Source organism: Pezoporus wallicus, unplaced genomic scaffold, assembly GCF_028554395.1.
Source record: "Pezoporus wallicus isolate ANWC-B61680 ecotype Strahan unplaced genomic scaffold, APGP_CSIRO_Pwel_v1 contig_3817, whole genome shotgun sequence".
NCBI lineage: Eukaryota > Metazoa > Chordata > Aves > Psittaciformes > Psittacidae > Pezoporus > Pezoporus wallicus.
In genome coordinates, this window is record NW_026635157.1 from 3,278,117 (window position 1) to 3,293,757 (window position 15,641).

Here is a 15,641-nt window from a genome sequence, read left to right on the forward strand (position 1 = left end):
GGGATGCTGGGGAGGGACTCTTCATCAGGGACTGTAGTGATGTGTAATGGGTTTAAACAGGGAAAGTTTAAGGAAGAAGTTCTTTACTGTGGGGTGGTGAGACACTGGAACAGACTGCCCAGACAAGTGGTAAATGCTCCATCCCTGGCAGCATTCAAGGCCAGATTGGACAGAGCCTTGGGCAACATGGTCTAGAATAAAGCATCCCTGCACATGGCAGGCAGTTTGGTGCTATGATGATCTTAATGTGCTTTCCAACCCAAACCATTCTATGGGTCTATGAAGTAAGTTAAGAATCTAGGTCTGGCTGGTGCAACGTGAGGCCTCCTAGTCCTCTCTTGCTTCACAAACACCAGTTATCCAGGAACAAGAAAAATCCCAGTCATCATGTGCTGCCAGAAGAGGTGATTGCTGAATGAGCCATTTTTACCACTGCTACTGCGGCCACAAAACAGGTTCCATTCTGCATTATTATCTTCAATTTATTTCAGTTAATTTCCTTCCTTTTGTTCCCCACAACAAAAAATGAAGGATGTTTACTTTTTTAAAAAGTGACATTGCCTACTACTTGTGAGAAATGAAGCCCACAAATTGCCCTCCTCCATAGAAATGGCAAAATCCATGCTGACTTGAGCTCTGGTTCATCATTGTTCAATGTTTAATTCCCCAATTTCAATACAACAGTGTAATTACCTCAGTTTTGTTTTTGTTTTATTTTCTAACTCAGGAAAAATCAGCTGGCTAACAGCAATTCAACTGAGCAGGGGAAGTTTCAGAAGGTCGGAGGGCTCAGCAGTGAAAGCAGTAATACAGAAATCAGTCTGGGGAGTGACCTGCAGGGAGTACCTGCAGACTGTAATGGTAATGGCTGCAGGAGAGGCAGGAAACTGAGGAAGGAAAGCTGAGAAGTTAGTTTCAGGGTTAACAGGAGAGGATAGATTTGAACAGTCCTAGAACAGCAAGGAGCACTCAGATTCTAGTATGGGTCCTAGTAAAGGGTTTGAAGATAGAGAGTACATTCAATTTGTATACACAGCTGTTCCTAACATGCCTCTGAAATAGGCAAGAGCAGGGTCAAAAGGTTGATGCAGCTTTTCATAGAGTATAACCGTTTATTTTAGGCCCAGTTACCAGAAGTGATTTAACACTCAACTTAAGTGCAAGCTTTTAAACTTTAAACGGAGACACACCATTCTCCAGGAAAAGAAAAATATCAACAAGCAAGGGACTCTAGCACAAGCTCTGATTAGCAAGAACAAACACAAAGACAAGGACTATGAGTCCAGTCAAAAGTTACCTGTAACAACACTAATGACAGAGCTGTATACAGCTTCACAGTGAAGATGGAAGTAGAGAGGAAGAATGAGGGCTATTCCAAGGGATATTCTTGAAGAAATCTGGAATAATCTTTAAATGAGTGATATATTGATTTTGAGTTCTGAAAGCTCAACTGCAACAGTAATAGTATAGTTTCTTTCTTCCAAGTTTTTCTTCCAAATGTCCGTATTGTATATTGTCCTGATACACTAGTAGAAATGGGGCACTAAGCCAAGTGATTAACCTGGTATCATGTACATCACTGATGGACACAGACTTTGATCCCTGTACATAGGACTCCTGGTGTCCTCTTCTGTCTGTCTATCTATGGTGCTGCAACATGATGAGAGGCACTGCCTCTAAAGCTGTTGAATATATTGCCACTCGAAGCTGTGTATTTAAAATTCTGTGTATTTTGAGTTTCTTCTATTTTGAAGAAAAGCTACCCAGCAAGGCTTTACTTCCGTTAGTTAAGGATTTCTTTAAAGTATCTGCCCTGGATCCAGGAAGTGCTGAAGCAGTAGGTGGTATTTTTCTGAGAAGGACCTGAAGGTGCTGCACAAGTCTCCGTGGCTCCAGCTGAAGCGCAGTGATACAAAAACCATGTGGCACTTCCAGCTACTTGATGACGGATATTCTCTTGTGTTTGACCATACACTTACAATATATTTATTCTTAGGATTATGTCATTGAGCATGAGCTGCTTTCAGGCATTAGATCATACATCTGGTCCTTCCTTGAATGCTGTTTTAACCATTTGCTGAAAGCACCAGTTGAAAGGATGATTTGACCAAGTGACTAATTTGATTGAATGCCTGTAACACTTCCAAACTATTTTTAAGCCACTTAAAGAGCTTCATCTGATAGATCCGGGCAAAAACTGCATAAATTGTGGGTCAGCACAAAGCAGCAATTCACAGATGGGCCTCTGTAAAAAAAAAAAAAAACAAACAAAAAAAAACATTCTTTTTGGAGGCATTTTTTCCTGTATCAGCTCAAACTAGTACTATGTCCTTTCTTTGCTCTCATGGATAAAATAGGCAAGAACTTCAAAAGCAAATACATGAAAAAATACAGCTAAGAATGGGAGGTTTTCAAAGGCACAAACTGGAGTTAGGTGCCAATGTGGCCTTTATCAGGAATTTAATACTTGCATTCTCTGCATTTAACCATTATGCAAATAACATAAAGAAGCACCTGGATGAAAACCTTTGAGCAGTTCTAAGAAACAGCAGTCTATGTACTCCCTCACTACTGCTTTCCTTCACCTGAAATAAATTTCAGCCCATTTTTAGCTTGAGGTAGTCACATCCTGCTCTGCGAGGCGATATAAGCTGCCATCAGTTCAGCATCTGCACTGATTTACATAGATGTTAATATCCAACAGCTATTTTCCATTGGCTCTCTTTGGTTTACATAACTGGAGGCCATACAGAGTAACAAAGAACCAGGCACTCGGTTTAAAAACAGGCACTCCATTTCTGGCAGCGGGCAGGATAGAAAGTCTTTAATTTGAGCCTTTGAGTGTATCCATGCAACATAAACTACAAGTGTGAGAGGAACATGCTGATAGTTCTGCATTACCCCTAATGGCACTGAGATGCAACAAGAAGGAAAATCTAGTGCACGCTTATTTTATTAGAGAACATTCCCATTACAGCCAACTACAGGTGCCATTTTGGATAAGTTGGTCCAGCGAGCCCTTCCTGGATGGCCAGTTTCCATAGCAAGTGAGCAAATTTGTTGCTTGTATTGTGTATTATACCACAGTTGTGCACAAAGGAATTCAGAATGGTTTTTACATGCTTGTATATGTAGTAATACCAAGTGTCTGAAATGCAGGAATTTATTGTTTCACAGAAATATCAGTGAGTAAAATTTAAGAAATGTCTATGTTTAGGGGCTAGATATGGAACAAGTTACAGATGGTTTTAGACAATATGGATTTTGAAGTGATTGCAGAAAATTTCTATAAATATATTAATGTCATCTGCAGAAATTAACTTCCCTGTCCAAACTGTGCAGAAAAGAATAAACAGATGTATTTAGTTGAGAGTGATATTTATTCTTTCTGAGGAGTCCTATGTATTCAAAAGGTAGGGATATCTCTTATATACCTCAAAAGCAGCTGTGGGGCAATTGCAGCTCTTATGTTTTTGTTTCATTGAATGCAAGATAGAAGGAGCCTTTATTTTTCTATTATTTCTCATCTTCTGAAACAATATAGAGTGAAAACAGTAGATTTTGTTCTTTGTGCAAGGGAAACATGATAAAATCCGGGGCTAAGTAGACAGCTTAAAAAGCAGTGTTAGTTTTTGAAGTGACTGTTCCTCCGAAGCAAGAGACAGAAGAGAAAAAAAATGGGTCTTGACAATACAGTAAGTAGATTTCTAAAAGGTTTTTCCTTCCAGCTCAAATATTTTATGGAACTGGAGAAACACCAGGCTCCACTTGTAAAAAGAATAAAATAAGAGGATAATGGATACAACAGTAACAAAGATTACTTTGAGACAGTGTCAGAAGAAAGACTCAAAACAAGGAGTAGTATCCCAGGTTAACCCATCCATTATTTTCAAGATTCCACGAGCCCCCAGGTTAGGCAGTTATCTTGAACCAAAAGTGAGTAGCAATGTTAATTTACCAGTTTTATTGCTCATTCAAACCATTAATCACTACCAACAACCTTAAAAAATATGGAGGATATAAAGAAACAGGACAGGACAGAGATCGTGTCTACACAGATGACTGCTTGCTGTTTACCTGGCACCCCAGGTCCTTGTTGTATCAGCTGCCTCAGAGAGTAAGTGGGATTAGATTCTTGATGCAGTTGTACAAATCAGATTTTGTTTTGGTATTGTTTCCAGCTGAAAGCCTTTTCTTTATTCTAGTGGTAGGAGACTTTCTTCCTATTAAATGCTTCAGTGGTGGATTTAAATATTTAGAGGATCCACATTACAGGAGAACTCTCTGAAAGCATCACAAAGCAAGCATTAGTTAAATCCATTAAGGATCTACTTAAGTGGAATTCCCTGCTGTTATCTACACGATAGCCGCATAAAATGACACTATGCAAAGAAAATGCTGGGGGAAATATTCCTCCTCACATACTGTATCTGTGAAAAATCCAGTCTTACTGAAGGATCCCTTTTTGATTGTCTTGATTTCAGCTCAGAATTTATATTCTTCAGCTGAATTAGAGTACAGGGAACAATATGGCTTGGTTTCAGTTGTGCTTTTGCCCCTCTCCTTTTTAAGTACACTCAGTTCAGATAAAATCTTTTCTTAGAGCAGAAAGTACGGAAACTCTTTTTGTTTTGGACACAGCACAAACCATCAAAGTTGTATTCATTGTGCAAGACACAACAGGAATATACAGAACCTTTGTGTTGTATATTTTTAAATACAGGTAAGTGGTAGCGGTATGAATAAGATGTTCTTTCTTCCAGCTCCTAGAAAAAGGCACCTGAACCATATGAATTATAAAACTTACACCATCTTTCAGCTTGCTCTTGTTTTTACATAGGAGGAAAAGCTTGAACTCCATGAACTTGTTTTTCCATTCTCTGCAATCATGGGTTTGACACACGCCCAAGAAGGCAGTTATATTCCTCAGAATATTTCTATTCTTTATCAGTTATGTAACATTTCCTATTTTTGAATGCTCAGGAATCTCTGATACGATTTAGGCTTATGGATAAGATAAAGACACTACAGAGAGTATATACAATGCATAAACATCCATACTGGTTGTAATATTTATATCCCTAATCTATCTGTAAATCAGTCTACAGCATCTCCCATCACTGATTTTCTCTCTGGCCCCCATTCTGAGTACATTTTATACAACCCAAGAGAGTAAGCTCTGTTCTCTAGTCAGAGAAGTATAGAGTTATTCTATAGAGGCAGAGATTTTTTCTTTCTAAGACATTAAACAAAATATTTCTTTTCTATCGGAGGGTGAGATACTAAGAAGTCTTGGTTCATCCGTACATGTAAGATGTACATACAGAGGACCACACAAAGCCAGTAAGCCCACTTTGTCTTCCCGATTAGACTGTACCTTAGAGGTCCAACGCAGAAGAGAAAAAACACCTCAGCAAATCTGTTATTTCAGGGGTTAGCAGCTTACAGAAGGGAAGGAATAGCACATGGGAAGTTTACCAGTGGCACAAAGCAGACACAGAAGTGTGAGCCCTGGTGATTTGAGAGAGGTGTCCTTGTTAAGCAGTGGCTCCTGGATTCAGAAGACTGGACACTGGAGAAGCTGCCACATCCTGGGAGGGAAGATACTATAATCAGGTGTCCAGAAACCACAAGACACTGTGAGCAACAGTATGCTCTCACATGTCTGACACTCCTGTCCACACACAGAGCTACTACACTAGGATAAAATCTGGTGTCAGGTAGTATGGCAAACCCAAGGAATTAGAATTAGAAAATCAGAAGTCAGACCCTTTCCTCAGACCAGTATTATCCTAACCATGGGACTGAAAAACAATGCCTGTCTGGGTCTTCTGGCACTCCAGCCATTGAGGGATATAGTTCAGTAGCATTTCTAACCTTGTCTCCACACACATGGAAACTTACTTTAAAAAAAAAAAAAACAAACAAAAAATTCAATTTATCAAAAGGGTGCAGAACATCGGATTGCTACAAAAGCATCACCTGTCAAGACTGCGATCATAACTTTACAACTAACTTCATACGACACTGGCAACACAGGACAACACTGCCCTGTGGTGCAGCAGTATCATGACGTACTTCTTAGCCTTCTCCAGAGACATGCATCAGGAAACAAGCAAGGCCACCAAACTGGGAATGGAACAAAGATACACCACAGTCCTTCCACACCTTGGGGGAAAAAGACTGCATTTTTGCAGAGCCACACAATATTCTGAGAACCCTTACTATAGATTAATAAAAGGGTCTTGCTGTATATCTACAAATTGAGCATTCAAGGTGTGATAAAACCTCTAATGACTTTCCACTGGTATTTGTAACCCTTTGAAAATGTAACTTCTGTGCTCTTTGTGCCCCAAATAAAAAATTGTCTTTTGCCGTTTTCTCCATTTATAGTCCTTTCAGAGTAACTGCATGATTTATAATAATTCCTACTCCTACAAGCACTTCTCCGCAGACAATAGGTTTGCCAAGGCCCACGATGTGGAACTTAAATGGCCTATCTTTCAGAAAAACACTTCTGAGTAGAACAAAGAGGTGTATGTGCATGTATGAGGGAAAACATTGCCCAAAAAAAAAGACCTGACCCTGGAAGCCAGTGTTACCAGATCAGCAGGGGGCATTAGGCACCACACCTCCCTGCCGCTCCAGTGGCACAGGCTGCCGGGCAATGGCAGATGATCTGGCACAACACATACAAACTGTGAAAAGAAGACAAACATCTATCACCCGTTAAGTGCTTTAGCTTTTATTTAGCATAACGACAGTGGGACAGGTATCCGTCAGACAAGGGCAGTGCGACGCACAGGGGCAAAGGCGTAGGTCCGATATGGAAGCCCCTCCTCCCTCTTCCCACAGCCTGTGGTGCGCGACATGGCTGCCGCTCCCGGCAGGCACTGCGGCCGGTCCCTCCGCCGGGCACTGGGCGCTACAGGGCCCGTCAGGCGGGCGGCCACAAGATGGCGCTGGCCCGAGCGGCGCCGCGGGGCGGTCGTGTTCCCGGTCAGCTCCTGTATCTGGCACGGCAGTTGTTTCGGGTAATTTATTGGTTTTATAAAGTGTTCTGGGCTCATTATAAATAGCACCACATTAGGAGCAGTTCTGCTGCGCTGGACTGAATTAAAGATACATGCTTATTTACCCACTGAACTTAGGATCTCATACAAATACTTATTCACATATTAAGTGTATTATGACAGTCTGGGATCTACATTGTTCACACTCCCCAAATCTTTGTGTTAAAACGGCATTTTTTGCGCAGCAAATTTGCAACACATGAGTAGAAGTGATACTTGAATTTCACTATTTCAGCCATTGTGGCTTTTTCTTTTCTTTTTAGTCTCCCTCTCATATGCCAGCAAAAGCAAACACGGCACTAGCCGAGCAGCACTTTTCGTCTCTAAGAGGCTTGTGAATGTCCCAAAACCCACACCCAGCCCCGCTGCCTCAGCGAGGGGCTGTGTTGTGCTTTCAGCCCATGCCGAAGTGGGCTGGATCTGTGGTGCTCCTGGCTGGCAGCCGTGCCTTTATCCCCTGCCTGCGTGAGCCCAAACCCCCCACACACGGCAAGCCAGAACGTGCAGTGGCTTAAGTGAGGACAGCGGTTCGCTGTTCCCCAGGCTCCTGCTCCCGCGTGTGTTCATCATCTTGAGTGGTCGTGCAGTTTTGAACACTTCATGGAAAGAAATTGACCGCTTAAGTCTTCTCCAGTCTTCCCGTGTGCCAGTGCCGTCCTTTCTGAGGAGCAAAGCACAAACTCGGAGCAGGGGTTGTAATCATTTTACCATTCCTCTGGTAATGGTTTCCCAAATCTTTGTTCGCGAAGTCAAACCATGAGGTGAGGTAACGGTGTGCCTCAGGGCACACCTGCCCCGAGGTGTGCCTGCACCCCTCAGCTTTCGCGCCTTCTGCCCCACTGCCAGTCCTCCATGTGTTCCCAGAGGAGTGAAACGAAGCACCACACAGTCCTGTGTGGGATGCCGGCGGTGCAGGTGAGACTAGGAGCTACGGCCATGGGGGTCAGACACCGGGGGTGACAGTGGGATGGGTGAAGGAAAACTCAGAGCTGCGATGCTGGAAATAAGGAGAACAAAAGCCTTGTGGAGGGTGAACAGCACCGTGAGGCATGAATGGTACAACAGTGCAAAAGGGAGAGAGACAAGAAGCAGCCAGAGCACTTTGCTTCCCAAAACCCCACATCTGTAGCTCCCCACATACACTCCCTTGCTTGAAAACTACAGTCACCTCCAAATTGCTTCTGAATGCCCTGAAATTCAGCTTGCATGTTCCTTAGTGAGGGGAAGGTCTGAGGTGGGAGTGGTGCAGATGTAGTGGGAGCTTTAGCATGCAGCCACTCGCCATTTTGACCAGGCGAATCACTGCTAAAGCTGTAGAAGCAGTGAATGAGAAAAGCTGTGTCAGAGTACTTGAAGGCTTCAAGAAGTTTATTGGGAGATGGGGGAAAACACATGGAATATTGCAAAACTTTATAAAGGTGGAGTAAAGACTGAACAGTGGTCATGCCCTTCCAGCATAGGCAGCACCTAGACATAAACTGTGAAAAGCATTTTTTGCACTTTTGAGCACCATCTAAGTACTGAATCTGCATCTGCCAAGCTGATACTAAAGCATGCCCATGTTCTAGGAACTCCCTGGAAATGGAAGCTGGGAGCACTGCTGAATCAACAGTAACACCCATACTTTGCACAGGCAAAGCTTGAGAGTGGGTTACACAGTCTGATCACGGATGGTGCATCTGGCCTATGCTTACAGACCAAAGTAGTGATGTTCCCTCCTCATTCCCTACTCCTGGATGGAGTGCTAACTGTTATCACCCTTCACCCTTTCCCCTAGGGTCTTTTTTGAGAGCTAGTTTACACCACAAAGAATTTTTCCAGTATAGCTGTAATTACTGAAACCATGGGGTAAGTGCAATTCATTCCAGTGCCATTTTTGCCAGTATTGTTAAACCTTTGCTTCAAATGACAGAAACTATTTCTGAAAAATAACTTTTTTTGTTACTTATTGTTTATTCTGACTTCATTCAGCCTCATCTTTTCACACTCCTCCCTGACAAAACTATTTGGCCAACAGATTTAGCCTGAACTTCTGAAACTGTTTCTGCTCTCTCCCCTTATTAAATGCTGTCATGTATGGTACCCCAAAGCTGACAGTTGCCAAGGCCAGTTGCGTGCCCTTTTTCTGGCAGCACCAACAAAATTGATTGGTTTAGGAATCACTGAGGAGAGTGCTTCACTGCAAATACTAAAATCTGAAGCAGTTTAGTGTGGATACATCTGTACTAGCAAACCAGTGTTTTCTTCTAGCAGAATAAAACCATCTCCCACCAATGACATAAAATATTATTGGTAAAAATACAGTTTTACTGGTACAACTGTGTCTCTACCAGAGGCTTCTGTTGACACAGCTATGCCTGTCAGAGCTGGCATCTCTTTACAGCTATGCTAGTAGATATCAATCCTGTAAACGTGATCTTGGTCTCTCAGAACACACGTTCACTGCTTTTCAGCTCACAGTGACAACTCCATCCCACAACTGTATTCCGTACAGTTACTCTTAAGACAGTAAATGCAAATGAAGATGCAAATACATGTTGTAATTCAAATCAGTGAAACAGCATCCTATTCTGCCGTTCCTTCCTTACAGCTACTTAATGCAGATTCATAAAATTTAAGGTCAGAAGATACCTTTAGGTAATACAACTTGAGGTATAACACAGGTCAAGCAATTATATGTAATTAACCCTCATGATTCATAGATGAGCAGGCATCTTCTAGAAACCATCTTTAAGTCAAAGATACCAAGTGAAGAAATCACCATTTTCCTTAGTGGCTTGTAACATCTGCTTCACATTACTGAATACAGAGCCATAATAAGATGTTTTGACCCCTGTGATGTCCCATTCTGTGTGGGTTTCTCTCCTTGAAGTTCCTCTTCTCTATGATCCTTTTCCTTGATCATTCTTCTACTCCTTCTAGCTGCATTATTCTAGGTAACACTTCTCCAGCAGCAAACCTGCCATCACCCTTCCAGAGCAGCATAAGCCATTGCACTAAGACAACCTACCAACCTTCTGGTGTCCTCTGCAGGGAGCAGGCGAACACCCTTGTGACAGAATCATGCTCAGTGGGTACTGTCATCTCTGTGAGCAGGGTTGAAATACTGTCAGCTGGGTAGTGTATATTTTTCTTTTACATTTTCTGGCGACCAAGTGTTTATACTGCACTGATCTCCATGCTCTGCAAAGGTGAAAAGCATGCCTGGGCAATAACAACTCTACATTTGTTAGGTCTGTGGATAATTCACATATATAAATCTTATTAAATTTATTCCAAAATACAGAGAGTAAGACTTTTGACTGATGTATATTCGTAGGTACAAAGATACACATCATACTAAATTCATATTATTAAAGCCTTTACAAGAGAATCAGCCAAGCAGAAGATGACAAGCTTAAAGAGATTGTGATTACAGAAAGACAAGGAAAACAAACAAAATTCTTCCTTGTTTTCATTTTTTTCTACCCCATAAAGTGTTTATGAGTAGCTGGGTTTAACTATTCCTGTCTTCACTGAAGTAATCAATAGAGGAATACCTTCATAGAGAAGCATGCATTTTCTACAGTTATAGCTAAACAGGACAGATTTGAACAAATTCCTAAGGATCCACTTCCATTATTAGGGAAGAATCTGAATTTTTAGCTCTGCAAATAACCAGCTGAATAGCTTGTAACTCGATTTTTATTAACATCCAGTTGTCTGTCACATACCTCAAAGTCCAAGTGTCCCTATGTATAGTATTCCTGAGTACTTGACATCAGACAGCTGGCAATATTCTCAATATGATGTATAACAAGTGACTTTATTGGGGTAATTTAGGACAGACCCTGCAGAACATGTAAAAGAGTTTTTGTCTGGGAGCTGTTTCTCCAAATCTATCTGAGAAATGGCTTGCAATCTTACTCATCTTCACAGGTGCTTGATGCCATTGATTTACAATTTTATATTGCAATTCTAAGAGGTTAGCTGAAATAGAGCATACACGTATGAAGGACATTATTGAGTCCGATATCTCCAGTTCAAGAGAATGAGATAGTTCCCTTTCCCATTTAATCATAAATGTTTCTTTAGTGGGCAATAAAGAAAAAGCAATGGCTTTATGCAATCATCCCACAATGTTCTGAGATTCATTGCTAAGGAATAAGATTTGCTCAGAGAAAAAGGATTCTCTAATACAAGTAGATTTAACATCAGACTGAATAAAGGAACTCCTGAACTGGAAGAAGCAAAAAGGGAAGTCTAGCATGTTCCACCTTTATTGTATTTCTAGGTGAAACATGAATTTGTTTTACTGAAGAGTGAAGATAAATATTCCAAATAATTGAGATCAGTTTTTTTCCTGCAGTCTTTCAAGAAAGTAGGAAAGCAAAATACACAATATACTTAAAACAAAGAGTCAGATTACTTTTAAAGTTGGTACAGACATCACCCCAGGAACAGAGAACATGGGTTCAGGTCTGGTCCATAAAAACTGCAGTTTTCACACCTGCCAACTCATGATCCCTCTCTTTCCAAAACATACCTAGAAAGCCAGTTCCCCTTAGCTGAGTAATGAGCTGGATTTATACATCTGTAACAGAACTCACCATACTCAAGAGGCTTGCATAGTACTTTTAATGATTCCCATTCCTGCCTAAGTAAAGTTAGTAAGAAGTGTTTTAAACAGGATGAAACACTGAATGGGGTGAAGTTCACAATAGTGAACTTCAGTACAGACATAAAATAGAGATCACCTAATTCATCCATACTGAAGCAACCTAATTAATCAGCAGGTCTCTTCAAATACATGGCTTCATTGAGCTGCGCAAATAAGGTCCCTGTATAAAAATATGTGTTAAAACTAAATCAGCAGAATGTTTAGTACTGGCCTTAGTTTGCTCCTGCTGAACTTTAATTCTTCTGTTATTGGTACTTTGAAAATTCACATTCAGTGGGACCAGCCCTTCAAGAAGAGCAAAAAATGCAAGATGATTTTGATGCTTTTACTTTATGTGGCCTTTCCCAGAATGAGTGCAGTCCCTGGTTTCTAGCTGGTGAGAATCACCATGGATAGTGGTTCCCAAATTAGGCTCCTTTCTTCTTGGACATATGCATAGGAAGTTTACACCCAACACAGAATGGTGTGGCAATTTAAATTTAAATGTGGTTAAATGAAAATCACATTTGTCCAGTCCTGTAGATGAGAAGAAAACAGCTGTAACATGGCAAAAAGATATGCACACAGTTGATATTTTTTATGAAGTCCACTGAAAACACAAAATCAAGATTAGAAAAATTTTAATAGTATTTGTATATTACTTTTTTAAAAAGAGAGAGAACCTGGCATTTTTCTGTCCACTTACAATTTTCCCAAAATCCACCAAGAGAGATAAAATATTAGGGGTGGTCTGTTTGGAATGAAAAACAAATAGGAATAGATTAATTAGCGTACAAAGCGAGCCTATTGTCGGTCTCTGAGTCTTTGCTGCCTCTGACTATAGCATCTGGATTTGTTAATGCAGATGACTCACATTGTTAAGTCTTTGTTAAATAACTAGATTATATTTTGGATTAATAAAATGGTGGTTCTAATTTTAATAAAATTTCTTTTTAAATTTAAGAAGAAACATGTTTTAAACAGACCACATGGTAGCTGCTCAGGTCTGTCACTAAGTTTCATGGCTTAAGAGGAACAAGGACTACATGTTTGTAAGCATTTCCAGGATCAGGTCCTCAACTAGTAACACACAGAGATTTTTTTTAGAGCTGTGTATTTTGAAGTAGTTCACATCCAGGATGTTTAAACCCTCTTCTCTTAGGTTAGTTTAGCTCTTAGATTAGCTGAAGCAGGGAGCAAGTCACAGGGGATGTTTTTCTTGATAAATACTTTGCCTTCATAATGAAGATTTGATTGTGGCTTTGACAATCAGAAGTGTTGTGGCAGGGAGGATGTGAAAGTGAAGTACCGAAATTGCACTTGGTGATGATGTCCTGTTTGCTGAGGACAGGAGCAAGCTCAATGAGTCCATGGGGACCATGTGCTTAACTGACAGCTACTGCACCACTCCAGTGCGCAGCCTTCTGCACTGGCTCCCTGGGAACAAAGCTGTGGCTGCCCCTCTCCAGCTGGTGTGTGGAGCATCTTCATCCAAGTTAACCTCTCCCTGTGAATCTAGACATCGCGGACATTTCAGCTGCCTCCTGCGCAAGGAGCATTGCCACCTCACAGTCCTGAGGCAAGGACTGCCAGCTCACTTTTGCAATTTAGAAGCTCCAGTGAGCCACTGTATGAGACCAGCAGCCATAAACAAGCCTGACACTCTGGAGATATACATACAGTTCAGCATATGCTTCACAAGTATACATCCCCATGATGCTGTCATAGTAAAATAAATAAAAGATGGTAAACCCCACACTCTGGTGCTTTTACTACATTAAGCCAGACACCCAAAAAGTGGATAAACTCTCTTCACTGACATGTAACTGTCTCTACATCACCATGACCAATGTTTAGGACCTAAACAGATGGACTCCCTCAGTATATAAGAATTTGTGCTTATCAAAAGAGGTGACTGCCACCTACCAGCTATTTATTGTCCCTCTGCTGGAGTCCACTGTCTCCTTAGATCTGTTGGCTCACTTTATCCTAATCTTATTTGGGCAAATGGGTCTGAGCTAATGCAGATAGTTTAAATAGTAGTGTCTAGTAACCTGGTTCATTTAATCTGAAAAGGGCTGAGGAACACACACCAGAAGATGTGAGAAGCATTAATATGTTTTAGGGGTGATGCTGACAAAAAATGAGGATGGTAACTTTTTTCACTGGCTCATCTGGGCTTTGGAAGAGAGCACCTGTTTATAATCTTAGGACATACATTTCTTTTGGCAGTAGTGCTGGCTATGCAGGTCCTATTCATCCCCCCCCCCTGCTTCCAGACCTCCTCTTTGGTCAAACAGTAAGAAGCGGGTAACGGCCTCATGCGCTCTGCCCCTTCTCTTTCCCCTTCCTGTTACGCCAGTATTACTGGTTGGGCCGTTGGGTGAGTCAGTGCAAGGATCTGGATAAAAATAAGTTTTTTCTTTTCCCCCTTGGGTTATCATGCAGCTGCATAGACTGTTGCATCAGCACTCCCAAGGTCCATGCCAGGTGCTTATGGCAGTCACCGGGAGCTGCTGGAGATACTGGAGCTGGTGTTGCAGCTGGAAGAAATGTTCATGCAGTCATGGCATTCCTCCTTTGTGCCTCATTTCCTTGATGGTAAAGTGGGACTAACTGGACCTCTCAGTTTACAGGAGTGCTTAAAGGGTAAATGTATCAAAGCAATAGCTCTCAAACTAGGAAGCTGCCCTCTTGGGAGAGCATAGCATGTACGAGGTAGGGATGCAGAAGGCTCAGGAAAATTTCATCTGGCCTCTCCCACCTCTCTCCTCCCTTACCCTCTTCCAGCCTTTGCAGTTCTCCTCTCTCTTCCCTGAGAGCATGCACTTTGTGTCCCCTACACAAAGTGACTGAAAGAAATTGGCACTAGGGTGAACTTTGCTGTAAATTGGAGGGTAGGATTTATTTGGAGAGAAAGCAACAATGTGAATGATACTTACGAGTGATACAGTATGACTGCTTCAGAAGGCTAAGGCAGCTGCAAGTTGGGCTGCAGGAATTTGGGGTTGCCAAGAGAACGAACATGCATGTACGTGTAAAAGGGTGGGTAATGAAGATAAGGTGGGGAAAGGAGGGAATTACAAACTATTACAGCAAAGGAGAAAGGTGGGGCTCTGGCTAAAAGACTCAGAGCTGCTGTATTACAGCTTGTGAATGGTCAAATACTACAGAAATGAGTCAGAAATAGAGTGCATTAGGCAAAATAATGTTTTTTCAATCCTTGCAAATATTCAGAATTGCATATACACTTTAGTCATGAAAAAGAAATTCAGTTTGCAAAGGAAAGAAATTGTGCCATCTCCTATTAAAATCCATGCATTTCTGGATGTACATAAAAATATCCTATGGACAAATTATTTTTCTTGGTGAAGACATAGAGGCCACAGTAATCAATTTATTTTAATTTACAACTAATTTATCAACCAAAACCTTTATCAATTGCTGTTCCCAGAAGCAGCAATTGATAAATACTGGGGGCTGTAAGTAATGTTTGCATTGTGATACATAAATTGTGTAACTATGCTGTGGAAAAGGTTTACAAAAGAAAACTAGGGCTTTTGTTTATTTATTTTTTCTTGGAAGACCCAGCTTTTTTATAGCTAGGGTACTGATCTCATTTATTTTATGAGTGTGAAAGCTGTGTATTGTCAGTTTGACTGTTTCTTCAACCCTGCATGCTACAACTGAGGATAGAAAGGACCTCCAACCAACGTGTAGCTAACAGCAAATATTTCTTTTGGTTTCCCACGTGTATCTTGCACATCAGCAAAGAAAAGATTTGTTAAAGGCAGGAGAATGGGAAAGAAACACTGTCAGAGAACTCTATGATTATTCTTATACCAAATCTTTTCAAGTTTTGTAGTTTATAAATGAACAGGACCATAAATTAATAATGCAAAGGAAGGCTGGCCTTTTCCTAAATCGCC